Source organism: Acipenser ruthenus, chromosome 5 (assembly GCF_902713425.1).
Source record: "Acipenser ruthenus chromosome 5, fAciRut3.2 maternal haplotype, whole genome shotgun sequence".
Taxonomy (NCBI): domain Eukaryota; kingdom Metazoa; phylum Chordata; class Actinopteri; order Acipenseriformes; family Acipenseridae; genus Acipenser; species Acipenser ruthenus.
Genome location: NC_081193.1, coordinates 18,639,340 through 18,655,529, shown reverse-complemented (window position 1 = coordinate 18,655,529; position 16,190 = coordinate 18,639,340). Strand labels below are relative to the sequence as shown.

The window sequence follows — 16,190 nt, the reverse complement described above, 5'->3', positions numbered from 1 at the left end:
TTTGTAAAAATCGTGTAAATTAAGTGTAACTTTTAATCATGTTAAATGTTTAAGTCGAAGCTTTATTAAATAAAAACAGCTTTGTTAAATACACATGAACTGGTTCTATTAAGTTAGTATAGCACAAAGTCTAAAGAACCACTGCACTTCACCCCTTCATCAGCGGCAAGGGGTGAAAAAGCAACCCAGTGTGTTTAAAATAAGCATCTTTGAAGATCAAGGGATATCCTTACATGCGATTAAACTTTGATTGCTTACCTTTATTTTGATACCAAGAACGTGCTTGTCTGACTCAGGAAACAGGAGTAGCCTAATCCTTCACCTTCCCAGGGTTACAGCAAATAAACATTTTTCACATACCATAATTACAGCTCCTGCTTACTGGCAGAACAGATTGCCGAGTTGCTGCGGGAGACGTAGACATGGTGTACAGAATAGCTTCTAAAAATGAATTACTTATCCATAAATATTTAGCCAATGGTGATTTTCATGAAACTGCATCTGTGCATATAATACATTAGTTTCCAGCATTATAGTAGCTAACTGCATTCTTTACAGTATCTTGCTTATTTCTTGATACAGTGGTTATTGAAAAAAGTATGATAAGAGTATCTGGATTGACAGTCTCTATTTTGAGGGTTGCGGCCTTTTTTTCTTTTGTGTGCAAGTTCTCTTTGTGCACCATTTTATTTATCCCCCCCCCCCCCCCATTGAAAGACTGAAGCTGCTTTTTTATGCACAATGCGACTTCATATTGAAAGCACACGTATGTGTTGATTACATGTTTTTGCTAGAAGTTTAAGTACAACAGAATACTTATTTTGGTAGTTTATATTTGTGTTTGTGGCATTTTAAAAAAAGCATTTACTGTTAACACTTTGTTCAGCACTTTAAAACATCATTTATTCAATACAGAACTGTTTAAATAATAATACAAACCATTATTTTACTTTAAAATTAGAAGCTAACCATATGTATGTGGGGTGCCTTTGCAGCCCTTTCTGCCTTCCATGTGTGCTCAATTATTGTTCATGCAGTATATACTATAGGATGCATTCGACAGCATGAGGACAGATTTTACAGACACCACAGCATACTTAATTTGCATCAAGTCCCTGGATACTTCCATGCATTTCCAGTATTCACTCAGCCAGTGTTATAAATGCTCATAACTATGTCCCCCACAATTAATACTATGAAACTGTTGCTACAGGGGCGTGCAATTTTTGAAAAACACTTCGTCTAAGGGACAAAATGATAAAAAAAAAAAAAATCTACTTGTCTTTCTTAAAAATCGACTTGCCCCCTCCCCGTCGCACAAAAAACACACAAAGTAGAATTAAACTTGCAGGATTTTGGTTTTATTTAACAGTGAACACAATCAATCAATTAGTGATTAACATGGACGAATCTAGCCTTGTATTTTGATGGGTTCACTAAATTCTTCAAGATACACAAAAGGTTCCCTATGACCGCACCTCACCTCAACAGATGTGTAACACACTTTAAGGAAACGTTCCTTTCAGTGCAGTTTGGAAACCATTTGCTAGTAAAATGCAAGTAATATACTAAGAGTACAACTATAATAAGCAATACTTGTGAGCTATTCAAATATATATAAATAGCTTCTGCCTGTTTTTTTCCAACTCTCTCTATAAGCTGAATTCAACTCCTGATGTACAGGTGTTTTAGTTTGTTGCATCAGATACAAAATCATTGCCAACTATTACGCTGCTTTGTGGAATTCTGATTTTTCTTGATGTTCTTTAAGTTTTGTAACTGCTAAACCCCAGATTTTTAAAGGACTGGTGTATAACCTGTCAAGGTTTTTGAATTTCTTACTGTTTTTCTACCAAAATGCATGCAATATTTACAGTAATAATAATAATAATAATAATTATTATTTTTATATAGCACCTTTCATAGTTGACTACCATCACAAAGATAGGCTGTGAACTGTGCATTTTATACAGAGTCACTTACAATAGAACATTGATTTAACATCTCATCCACAGCATGGAGCACAAGGAGGTTAAGGAACACAAATAGGCTCCATAAATTTCTGCAAAGACAAAATGTTTTGTTCATTTTTTTTTTTTTTTAAACCGTGTACAACATTTTACAGCTATATTTCCTGTTCTGACATCTTGTCCCATGATGGCTAACTGGAACACCTTTTTTTTTGGGGGGGGGGGGGGGGGGGGGTTGCAACATTCTTTGCCTGCACTACTCTCACTAAAAAATAAATACATACATGAATTAATACATAAAACACTTTGCGTGAGATTTATAGTTTGTACTTTATTTTAAAATAATAATAATAAAATAGTGTACAGATAACCTCGTATACAAGATCCGGTTTTAAACCGCATCAAGACTCCAGCCTGTTCATTTACACTGCCCTCGGCCACGTCACATTATTAGCATACATCAAAAGGGTCAGCAGTTTAAATACAGCATACAAATGTCAATGGTGCTCAATCACGCAGGACAACACATCGAAACAAGTCCTCGTGGGTAAGCAACTTGTTGTATGATCACGATTATGTTTATTCAAGGCTGCAGAATCCTATATTTTACTACAGTATATTTGAGAAGTGGTCGTCTTGTGAGGGTGCCTAGTTTAACTGCTGTGTGGTGTTACGTGTAATGACCTTTGAATTAAAATGACATTACAGTACAGTATTTTACTGTCAGGACTACCACTGCATTTAAGCATCGGTGACTTACTTATTTTCTGTTGAGATGCAAATCTCAGTTTTTCATTAAGCGGAGATGCAAAGCTCTGCAATTCCCCCCACCTCGCCCCCCGCCCCACACGACAAGCAATCCCACTCCCTCTACATGCATATCACACAATAACACTGCTGTACTCAGTATGTATTCAATGTATACATTTTTACAATAAATCTATATCAATGACAATGTCTTAATGTAACTCTAAATTCATATCTTGCAATACAATAGTTTTCCAAGAATAGAATGAACACTGATAGGATATCTTAACATACAGTACAGTAGCTTGTAAATAACCTTACAACTCCTGTCAGTGTTATAAACATTAAGTGTAACTAAAAGGGATTTTTGTTAATGATCCATGAACTGCTTCAAATAAAATGTTCCACATTTCAGTGATAAAATAAATATGTGCAGAACTAAACAGTCCTGGGAGGAGCACTAGCTAAACATTTCAAAAATATATCAAACTGGCAAGTATCTGAGGAATAAGATTTAACTGTTGAGCCATTCAAGATGGTGTTTTGTGCACTGATAATCCATCAAATCACACCAATGGCAAAACCAAGAAGTTTTTGTTGTTTAATCTAAAAAAGTTTGGATCTTGCGTATATGAGTAGGCTCATACTGAATCCAATACAATGATACATCTGTGTTTAAAATGTTGTTGGGCACAATGCATAAAGAAAGACGCTTAAGAAATGCTGTATATCAGCGGTGGCCAATACGTGGATCGCAACCCACGGGTGGATCAAAAGATTTTCGGTGGATCTCGGGACAAATCAGAACAAGCACTAGCATATAAGCATGCAACAGTTTTTGTTTCGGCTGATGGGCAGAGCCTTCTGTGTCGTCCAGTAGCACAGATGAAAATATCCCAACAGTTTCTGCATATGAGACTAACAAAATGCTTGTGCGAACATACATTTTAAATTTAGGCGCAAACAAAAACCTCACATTCGGATCTAAACTCATAACTTAATTGTAATTGTAATGTACTCTGGGAATGTAGTTTATTGGTGTCCACTGCCCACTGTTAATCACACATTAAAAACTACAAATCCCATACCCCGCCAATTTCACTGATTTAGCAGTGCGATGGCTACTAGTTTCCAGACAGTTTCTCAAACCAAGATGAGGAAAATAACAAATTCATATATGTCGGCGTCTTTACAAGAAATGAGCAATGCAGGTATGTCAGAAGATGAAAGCGAACAGGGAACTTCGAGTTAGTTACAGCGTGTTCACAGTTGTAAAATACAAGTTCAGCCAGCTGTGGCTAAAAGATTTTCCCCTGGCTTAAGTTTGAAAATGTTAAAAAAGATAAATGTTTTGCACGTTTTATCAGGATGCAGGGGAACTGATGGCAGGCAAGACTGCATTTTTAACAGGGAGAGAAGTTCAAACATGAAAATATATTAAACACAGTGCTTCATAACGGCACGCAATGTGCTGGAGAGGCAGACCATCCCGCTACCAAACAGGCAAGCAGCGCATTCTGAGGAACATGCTACCAAGCAGTTAAAAAAAATAAAATAAAATAAAAAGGTTGTCCATTTTAATTTTGTTGATGCCAAAGTATTGAACTGCACAAGTGTTATGTAAAAAAGATCTGTAGATATTCAACATATACATTTGAGCAAAAATTGTAATTGTGTGTGCCCCTAAATTTCAGTGCGCTTTTTCTTTTTTTTTTTAAACCTAGGCGCACATGTACCTAAAAAAAAGTTAGCGTAGAGCGTTTGTTACGTTTTTGTTGTTGTGGTTGTTTTTTTTTTTTTTAATATTGCTACTACATATTGGAACGTATTATATTAAATCCCGCTAATAATTGTTGGTCATAGCTTATTTACTGGTGGATCGCGGAGCCCGTTGACACCACCAAAAATGTATGGATAGCAGTGTTTGGTGTATTGACTGTATATCTTATGTTTCTGAAATGTAATAAACTAGTTCCACAAGCGTGCACTAGTTGATTAATCCATGTATATCAGCATTCTCTGATCCCAAAATAACTGAAAATGTGAAAGATCAATCATCACAAAATATGTAGATGTTTGAAGAGACGTCTGATGAGGCCAAAAAGCTGCCTCAGGGTTCGTTTCGTTTACTTTGCAAAATCAATTCCCACTTGCCGTAACAACAATATGTCCTGATCATATTCCTAATTGTGTATGCATTCCTCTAGAAACAAACAACTCACATATGATTATATATATATATATATATATATATATATATATATATATATATATATATATATATATATATATATATATATATATATATACACACACACACACACACACACACACACATATATGTATGTATACACACACCAAAGCCAATACCCCAAAAATTATTATTAATAATAATAATAATAATAATAATAATAATAATAATACTACATTTCAAAACACTCAAATATTTAGAAAATGCATTCTGTCCTACAGTGTAAACGACAGTCAACTATTTACCCGTATAATACAGCCCATGCTGCCAACCGGACACAGTCATGAGAATTTCACTTGCAAGGCTGCAATCACACACGAGAAGAGCGACAGCGCTTGTCACTGTATTTGTATCAAATGGTTAGGACTAATATAATAAATCGACACACAGGGAATTAAAAGCCATTACTCAATTTCAAATATGTAAGTCAGCACAATGTGAATATCATTTGAAGGGGGAAAAAAACTTACCCAAAAATAGGTATCTATATATGTAAATCTAAAGTCGAAATATTCACCGAGTGAAGACTGTCGTAACTTACAGTATGTGTCTGTATGCATAAGTTGCTGTTCCGCGATCTCCTCCTCTGGGTCTGCCTCTCTCTTTCACCACACTTTGACAAGCAGGAAGTTTTTAAAGACAAATCATCAGCGCCTGCGCAACGGTGGGAGGCACATACACCATACACCCCACAACAAGGATAACATTCGTCGCAATAAAATATAACACACGGGTCATTTAAATTAGAATCCAAAATGCAATAACTCCACAAACTGCCACAGCAGCACACTTGAACAAAACACTGTACAACCAAGTCCTAAAGTAATGCCGCCGATTCCCTTACCTCCCAGCTCGGCGGAGTACGGATGAAGCCCCGGCGTTTGTCCTTGTGTTGCGGCTCAGTGGATTCTGGAAGCTTTTCCTTACACAGCAAAACCCGTTGTTTCACCGCATGGCATTCATGCTATACTAGCTTCTGTTTCTAGCTGGGTATCTCCTTGCTGAAGGTTGGGTACCGGTCTTCTTGGGTATCTTGAACTCCTTTGCCTCTGCTATGAACTGCTGTTATTGTTTAGAGGAGGTTCGTGGTGCAACATCGAGCTGATAAACCTTTCTTATGAAGTACCATGCTCCTGTAGTGAGAGTGAATGCCTGGTGACACAGACCGCGCTGCTGTTTTACTCTTGTCTGCTCCTCCCCCTTCAGCAGACCTCCACTCAGAGAAGCGCAGCGCCGCTCATCAGCCAAGTGGAGTTCACGCTTTACCCAGAGCTTGCCAAGGTTCACACAGTACGTGAGTGATTGCAAGGACAGCACGAATTCTTAAACTGGTACATTATGAGGGGAAATAAGCTGTCAGCAATCTGAGCCGGCTGAAACTGGAGATGCCACCAGCCAGGGTTGGCAAACTGTGTGTGCCATAGCCAGGGGTAGCTTCCCATATATGCTTCTATGCACAAGGCCCATGCTGTGTATGTGCAGACTACAGTGGGGCTCCGAAGTGTAATACATTCTATAATTTAAATAAATGTCCACATCATGTTTGTATTTGGTATCAACACACATTTCTATATTGGAATAGACTACTTTACCATATATATATATATATATATATATATAACCACCGGTAATTATTTTGTGATGGATACAAAAGCTGTTGTCAGGAATAGTGCATTCAGGAATAGCAGAAAAATCCTCTTCAGTTTCAATTGGACCTTTTCTGGATTCATTTTGCATGAAAGGCATGAAACATGTTTTATTATGTTTGACATTCATAATTTTGCAGACAGTTGTATGTATTCAAATTAACCCATACACATGGCAATGTGAGAACACTAAACACAGTAAAACTATAGCAGCTGAATGTATAAAATTATCATTTTAAACACGTTATTTCTTCATAAAAATGTACAGTAATTTCATCTAATGATTGGACCAAAGGTCAAATGATGCGACTTATACTATCAAATAAAATACAAAATACAACAAAATAAATAAACAATAAAAATACAGATAAAATAACAGGAAACAGCTTGACATTTGCCATGTTATAAAGTGCACTGACAAAAGCTGGAGTCCTGCAGACAGGATAACTTTACTGCTTTACTGCTATACATTGACATCTTAAATGTTTAACGTACTGTATAAATCAAGCATATACATGTTTGCAAATATGGTTTCTGAAACAAGTATGCAGGTCATTGCAGGTCATTGGTTGTTTAACCCACATACTGATTCTTGCTGTCAGGACGTTAGCACTGTATAACACAGATGACATTGTTATATTCTGTTTTATACTGTAGTTTCTACTTGTTGTGGTGCTTTTGAAAGTAATAGTTTCTTCAACATGATCACAGGATTTATAACAGGTTGTTTCAATTCAGCTCTTACAAACAATTTATGGAAATTAGGAGGTATGACAAGGAAATGGCTTTCTGGAGTTTTATTGAATTGGCAACTAATAGGTAGCTTTCCTTAATTGCATTGTTTGTAATTTGGCACAGTAGGGTAAAAATAAACCTCAAATGAAATTTGGTTTTCTTTGATGACAACTCTGCCTGGACAAGTAGAAGCAATTCTTTGAAAGCAAGTATTGTGTTTTGTTTGAACCTTTTATTTTGGCTCCTGTTTCTTTGCTTTATTTTTTTTTTTTGTTTGTTAATAAATATGTGTATTTAACGCTTTCTCTGCAGCTTCCTGACTCTGAGTCTCATTCTTCAGTGATTATGACCAAAGATTTTTTTTTTTTTTACTAGTAATAAAAATGAAATTACCGGCCTATGAGACAAAGAGGTAGATGTAAGGATACACGCAAAGTGATTTTCAAGTGCAAAACCCCCATAGCTGCCGTAAATTGTGTTTAGCAGCCGTAAAGATTTTACCGATCGCTAAAAATGCGGTGTATGTAAAGAATGGTGTCCACCTGGCATTCTGCACCTGCTATCAAATTTGCCATCATTAATCCATTAAAATTATATTGAAATGCATTCAAATGAAGAAAAGAGCATGGAATTGGGTGGGATCTGGTTATTAAGGGGCGCAAACATTATAATGTGGTGTAAGGATTTTGCCTTGCACAATTGCTGACCCTCCAAAAACTTTACACCTCTACTTACAAGGTGCAAACCATTGTAGAAGTGAGTAACTAAGAGCTATATAAAGGTACACACCTGCAGAGACCTGTCATTGGCTTCAAGATGGCAGCTGTGGTACACTTCCTGATGCGGCGACACTTGGCTCTTGATGAGGATAGACAGGAACACGTTCGGAGGAGAAGGCAAGACGAAGAATGGTCACTTTGTTTGGGATGCCGGAGGATGCGGTGCTAAAGCATTATCATCTCACTCTGCAGGTCATCTCAGACCTAATAGCTGAACTGAGGGATGAGCTAGACCCCAGTGTCAATCTAGGGACTACTATTCCTGCACATGTGAAAGTGCTGTGTTCTCTGCACTACTTAGCCTCTGGTTCCTTTCAGACCACAGTTGGAATGTCTGGAGGGATAGCCCAATTCACCTTTTCCAGAGTGCTAGGCACATTTTTGGATGTTATGGTGAAAAGGGGCATGCCAATACATATTATTTCACGATTTTGGCTGATGCTTTTCCAAACAACTACGTTTCATGCTGAGTGACCTCAGCCATAAGGACTCTCAGCTCCTTCTCAGCAAACATTTCTTTTGTTTTCCATGCACCAAGAAGACTTTGCTGCCCTTACTCTGACATATTTCTTTTTTGGTTTGTATCATACAGCGACTACTGCTCTCTGTACTCCTAACACAGTCACCTCTGGTCTGCAAGTGCGGCCGCTAAATTGACCGATGTGCTCATTGAGACCGTCATTATCATAATTTCGGATCATTATTTGTGCATGTTAAGTAATTTGCATTGCTCACATAGGACGCAGTGCAAAATTATTGCTTGGCCACAATGCAATTTGAATTTTATATCCGCAATTATTTGCACTGCGCCTATACTTACATCTACCCCAAAGAGTTCTGCAGTATGTGACTATTTATAAACAGATGTTTTGACAACCTGTTTTGGGGAATTTGTTTTCATTTGGAAATAATCCAGTATGTTTGTAAAATCCCTTGGAAGGAATCTGCCCATAAATGACATGTACTATTACAGGACTGAGATCAACACTGTAGTCAATCATACCCAAGGTCCTACTGTCATCTGTAGCCAGGCAGAAAAAAACTTCGAGTAAGTTTCAACATCATTACATATAATTATTATGACAATGACAACCTTAACAATACATCAGTGTCAATCACAACAGGCTAAACCAAATTAGGCCAGATGCACAGCGTAAAAATATAAAATACTGAGTAGTTTTTAGAACACTTGCACCTTTCATCTCTGTGTTCCAAGGTGGGTTATCCCAAATAAAATAAAATACTACATTTTTTAACTGAAGCCGCAGATGCTGTGCAAGATCATTCCAAGATATCATGCTTAGTCAACCAAACTATTCAATTCATGCTTTGTAAGGCCAAGGTCATGGCCATGTCAAGAGTGACCATGAAACAACGGGGCGTACTTGTCAAAGCCTTAAGTCCTTTTTTTTTTTTTTTTTTAGGAAATTTCATTTTTATTACAAAACTGTGTTTAAGACCTTTTTTTCCTACAGGATCTCCTTAAATATATTTATTATGATATATATGAATTAATATACATATCTATATATATATATATATATATATATATATATATATATATATATATATATATATATATCTATATATATATATATTGTGAGATAGCGGTTTGTGAGAGACAGCAGGGAGGGGGTTAAAACCTCCCTGCAAGAGAATGCACCTTTTGTTAATTGTTTGGATTGGTTGCTTTATTGTTTCATTTAATTTGCTAATTGTTTTGTTAATTGTTTTATTGTTTAGTTTAATTGTTTAATTGTTTTATTGCTTAATTATTCCCTGCACCTGGAGATCATTATTAAAGTAGAACCAGGTGCAGGGTATAAAAGAGGAGCAGTCAGAATGCTCAGGGCTGCTGAGTAGAAGGAGGCAGAAGAGGGGCTCTGTCTCCGAGTAGACAGAGTTAAAAAAGTAAGTGTGGTGTCAAACCTGTGTTTTGTAAGGATGGGAAAACAACTTAGCTGTACCGTGTTAGGCAGTGTGTTCCTGAAAGTTGAGTTAGTGCTCCAAGAAGAGTTAGGTGTTTATTTTGATTTTGTATTTGTTTGATTTTGTGTTTATTAAAAATTAGCGCAAACGCGCTTTAAAAATCAATTTCTGTTGTGCTGGGTCGTGTTTTTAAAGGGGCAACGAACCCGAGTGAGTGCCGCTCGTTTACTATATATATATATATATATATATATACAGTATAGTTCGTTTGTTAAACTTTATCATTTTAAATAATTCACAACTTCAAAGCACTCACAATTCCAGTCTACTTCAAACATATCACGCATTAACTTTTTCTAAGATGACCATGCCCCAGTAGGCCTATTGAAAAATAGTGTAATGTCAAGTATTCATAACCCAATCTGTAGTATCTTGTATTTCACTTGCTCTCGTATCTAACCCTGATGTAACTATCAACACTGTTATCTGCTCTTGAACTGCCCTGATATCAAATCGTACTGTGTTTTGTATTTGCTCTTATTAGGACTGAAGTCATTGTATTTTGCATCTTGCTCTTAATTGTACTGTAATTCTTAATGTGTATTTTTTGTATATGACTGTAAGTCACCCTGGGTAAGGGAGTCTGCTAAGGAATAAATAATAATAATAATAATAATAATAATAATAAAAAAGACAGGTGGTGTAGTGCCAGCTGTGTGCTTTTCCTATTTTACCTGCTACACAAACTGTATGTTCTTGAGGAAGCATTATAGGGACTGAATGTCAGAAACTGGTATTTATTATTTGTACTGAGTAAGTAATCCATTTATTCTGGTATTTTATAGAGATAAAGGTAGCAGCCCTCTTCTGATAGTTAGGGAGTGTTTTTTAGTTTGTGCCATTGACTGCAAGGTTAGTTTTTGCTATTTGAAGCTGGGAGTTTTCCCATATTTGTTAATTTTACTTTCACACTGAGTGTGTGCAATAAAACCAACAATTTCAAAAGAACCCTGGTGTCCTTCATCTGCCTCCTTCACTGACATTAATCATAGCACTGAGGGAGACATGCCCCTAGTGGTGCCCTCAGTACACCACTAGGGGTAAACTTCTACTATATACAGTACACCCTCGCTATAACGCCCTTCATTCTAATGAACCTTCGGCTACAATGATCAGGCCCCTGGACCCCAAATAAAAAAGATAATATAACCACACACTGTCAACATCGCCGTCTGTACGCACGGGATGCCACCTCTGCAGTGAAGTCAACGCTTTTGTTGTAATAAGAAGCGTGTGTTGTGTAACTGCTTAACACTTTGCCACAGCCACCTACTGGCAATTAAAGAAAGGGTGAAAATGGTGATATCTACACTCTGCCATGTAACATTGCACAGAGGCCAACTGTATTTGATTAAAGTGGCACTACAGTAAGTGTTGGTTGTGTCTCCCACTGTGGTCCGTCAGGATGTATTGCCTGGCCTTAGTGCTGTAGGTTCCTGACTTTAGCAGCAGAGGTCCCAGTGGCGACTTTTCTAATGTCCAAGTGGATATGTGTATCAAAATCTACACTGTTTCTATATGACTGTTTCGGTAAATAACTAAACCAATGTACAGCCTTTTTATCCAACTATATTTATGGATTAAGCCTCTGATAGAGTTGACTTATTTTATAACTGGTGGCGTCTGCTCCTTGTAAAATTATAATGAATGTAATGATCAAGGAAAAATGCATCAAACATATAAATTACTACACACTCTCCACCATCATTATACAGCTGTGAGAAATAATGCTAATCACCTTTGTTTAAAAATGTACCCTGTCATAACACCTAGCTTCTGGGGCGGCATTCTAATGAGGGAGGCCTGTCATTTATTTACCATTCTCTTCTGTGCACTGCATCCCGTTTATTAAATGAATAGCTGTTATAAACAAGGTAAATAGTGGTACTTCAGTTTAATTTATGCAAGATCCAAAGAAGGAGAACATAAAAACAATGTTATACTGTGAAAAACAGATTGATTTCTTTCAAAATAATACTGGAGGGATCTCCTAGTGACTCACATGGTAAAGCTGTGCAGGGTGAGTCACAAAGTTAGGAGAGCCCAGTGGAGGGAATATAATTGTGCACTCTAAATTGGGGGGAGGGAGGAACAGGGATAAATATAAAAATATAAAGGAAAAAAGGTGAGTCAGTGGTCTGACTCCAGTTATTTCTGACAATGCCATGCAAGGTGTAACATACAGTTCATGTCAGTGGTTCTGGTCTATACGTATTGTCACGTGAACTGAAGTATTATTGTGTAAAATGATATCATGTTGAATCCTCAAACCAAAGTGCTTTTCATTTTCATTTATGTTTTTTTTTTATGACATGTATGGCATGGCATTTATTCTTGGGTGCTGAAGAGATGGATGTACTGTCTTATTGGAGAGATCATGAAGATAAAAGTTATGTACTGATTACTACTAGCAACCTTATCAATGATCCATTTTTTAATACTTTCATTTGTGGTATGCGCATGTTTCAAATACTATACAACTATATAATTAAAAGTAGCTGGAGCTTTATGATACCAAATCAATTCTTCAGGTGTATGCCAAATTCGCTCCAATGGTCTAGTCTAATCTGACCAAGTGACCAACAGCACTGTGACTAGTTACCAAGGGCTGTAGATCATTTTTTTTTATCTATAATGTGTTGTACAAGGTCTGTATCCTGATTTTTTTTTTAAAAGTGGGTATTAAAGCCTTCACTCCTTCAAACTTCACAATAGCAAGTTTCCTTCGCTTCAAGCTGACGTAGTAAATTGGAGTGAGTCTTTTCCCTTTCTTACACTGGCCGATACCTAATTCTTCACTCTGTTGACTTTTCCATGGGTTGTAAGGCTTAAAATAGTCAGAAATTGTTATTGAAAGTCATTTACTATCTGTGCCGGTCACAGAATGTTTATTTCTTTATTATTTTATTACTTTTTACTTCCTGTCTGTCTCGAAAAAAAAAAGTCTGTACTGCTGTTTTTGACATGGTTATCTTTTGCTCTGTCAACATAATCAATTCATTCTTATGAAGACTGGAATAAAATAATTCCTCACATCTGAAAAAACAGCACCGTAAGGTGCTTTAAAATCAGATAACCCTTGAGTTCCCTCAGCCATATACTGTATTTTGCAATTTGATCTACAACCATAATTTGTTAGTGTAATCTACAAAAAACAGTGCCAACTTCAATACTTTGTCCACTGCATATGAAAAAGCCAAGCTGACATTGTCCAATGTGATAGAGATAAATGAGGTGACATTCTGCTTACAATAAAAGATCCATCCCCAGGTTCAGAGGGTTGCTGCACTCAGTGTGGGTCTGGGGTACCATATCGCTGTTATGTTACTCCAGGATATCAGTTATTTGAAGCAAGATGCAGACAAAATAACTCGCTGATTAAGGGAAATGAAGAGCAGGTATGCTGCATTCACTGTCAACCGAGGACTTACTTCTTTTTATAACCTCGTCAGAGTCTAAGGACAGTCATGCTAATTTACTTGTTTTAGAATATTTTAATTGGGTCTCTTCTAAGGGCAAAAAAAGAGAGAAATAATTCATTCTCAGATGAATAAGTGAATTAACTTATTCAAGAGGCATAAGAGATTCATAATTATATATTTATGTTGAAAGGATACATCTAAAGTAAATCGAATTGAGGTTTGTTTAGCCAGAAACAGCAAAAAAACCTAGGAAGGAAGAGATACAATCAAATCATCTTACAACTTGCATTCTGCACTTTTTTTGGTTAAAGTACTCATCAGCTCTATGCAAAATGTAAATAAAAATGTATTTCATATTTGTAAGCGTATATTGTATTTTCTAAACTTTACACATGTCTAATAATTCAGTAAGAGATGGTATTAGTTGGGCAGCAGTGTGGAGTAGTGGTTAGGGCTCTGGACTCTTGACCAGAGGGTTGTGGGTTCAATCCCTGGTAAGGGACACTGCTGCTGTACCCTTGAGCAAGGTGCTTTACCTAGATTGCTCCAGTAAAAACCCAACTGTATAAATGGGTAACTGTATGTAAAAATAATGTGATATCTTGTAACAATTGTAAGAAATAAATAAATAAAGTATTACTGTACTAAAATATGATTTTTATTTAGCAATATTTGTTTGGACTCTTATTTTTCTAAATATAAACCTTAAATCAAAATCTAATATTATTTATCAGTGTTTCATTATTTAAAAGAAACTGCAGCCCTGGCAAATCTAGTTTATGATTTGTAGCTGGCATACTAGTTTATTTATAACAAACAAGCACAAATCTAACAATACAAATTCAGGATCATTTATAAAGAATATTTCTACAATGTTTATTTATTTTAACAAACACCAGGCATATGGTATATTAAAAATGTATTAGCACAGGAAATAGAAATCTGCAGGAAATGTTGTTGATTACAGTGTGACTTTTCAATACCCTATATAAATAGATGAATAACTAATGAAATAATTAATTAATAAATAGAATAATATATTCTTGTCCAATAGTTTTTTTTTCTTACAATCTATAAAACTGACCCATTGTGTCAGCTGTACGCTGCATACATCATCATGTGCTTGAAATAAGTACCTGAAATATTTCCCATCACAGTATTTTGTATTGATTTGCATTACCACCATTTGTTTGCATAATGCAATTCACTTCCATTTATAAACTGACTCAACTTTTTGTCTCTATAAGTACATTATTTATAATTTAGGGGCAGATTCAATCTAAAATTGTACAGCATTTGCAATGTAACACCAGATTAATAGATCACTGTTTGTATATTTGCAGTTTACACAATTCTATTTTTTTTTTTTTTTTAAAGTACAGATCTGTTAAAACTAATTAAGGCTTGACGTTTTATTTTGTAACTATCTTGTAATTCTAGCCATCAATTGTTAAATGCATCCAATGAACATCCAGTTACTATACCATAAAGTCAGTGGGACAACACTCACATACAAAAGGATGAAGGTAAAATATGGTAAAAAGTGGTTGTAATTAACACAATAATTCATAATTTACTTTAAATTCCCCTACCGAGCACAGCCATCACATTTCTTATAATGTTTGCTTATAGTCTACAATGTGCATTTACTGTAATTGTGATAGAAACCAGAATATGGCTTGTTTGTTTGTAAGCCATTTTAATGAAGCAGAGATTATTACTACTTTGATGCATGTGATTAACACGTGCTTTGTGGATATGTGAAAATGTGAAACTGTTACCACTGTGGTACCAATGACCCATTGTAGCTACTTGTGTCACATGGTTGTAGCCGATTATGCCACCAGGTGAAATGTGGGCACCAGCTCCCAAATTGTCTCTAAAATAACTGTGACTCAGGTTCAAATTCAGTATGTGACCAGTAGGGAGCAGACCAATGAAACAACCTACCCAGTAGAAGGACACACATGCAAGGAAAATTGTATATAACAAATTTATTTAAAAAAATAAAATAAATAAGGTTCTCATTGCAATGGAGACAATATGTAAGGTTTTCTAAAACTGATTGGCTAGGGCGTAAAGTAGCAAAACAAATACAAAAGTAGGAGACAAAAAAAAACAAAAAACAAAAAAACAGAGCATGTTCCTCTCTGTTGTTCCCCTAATTATTACCTGCCCTCTAAATACTTCCCAGCCTAGCCAATTGTACAAAATAGTTTAATTTATTTAAAAAACAAGATTTCTCTCTATTATACACACCAACTGTATGGACAGGCAGAATAGGTAGTTAGCAGCACTGCATATAGTTAAAATTACAAAATAACAATTAGGACATAACTTGCAAGCTGCAGTTAAAACAAGAGGGCTCTCTATCATAAACACAAATGTATGAACAGGCAGAAATAAAATAAAATAAATACACTAAATAAATACACTACTATATATATATATATATATATATATATATATATAGTATGTGTGTATATATATATATGTGTGTGTGTGTGTGTGTATATATATATATATATATATATATATATATTCAATCATTCAATGTCTGCCTTTAAATCTCAATCAAATGTCGTTAAGAGCATCTTTCTGCATTGATTACAATATAATGATTTCACTCACGGTCGGAAATATACATATTT

The 16,190-nt window shown here is 35.8% G+C and overlaps 1 protein-coding gene across 3 annotated transcripts in view; it reads right to left on the bottom strand.

Annotated features, from left to right (window-relative positions):
• Nucleotides 1-6,140, bottom strand: part of LOC117402546 (kelch-like protein 29) — a 164,841-nt gene extending 158,701 nt beyond the window's left edge. Inside the window, exon 1 of one of the 3 annotated variants that reach the window (XM_034003804.3) lies at nucleotides 5,813-6,140. The gene's annotated coding sequence lies outside the window, so the exon portion shown is untranslated. Of the gene's footprint in view, nucleotides 1-5,438; nucleotides 5,459-5,509; nucleotides 5,533-5,812 lie in introns of those variants that run through there. The other 2 variants (XM_034003805.3, XM_034003806.3) reach the window with 2 other exon arrangements.
• Nucleotides 6,141-16,190: the final 10,050 nt, after the last annotated feature.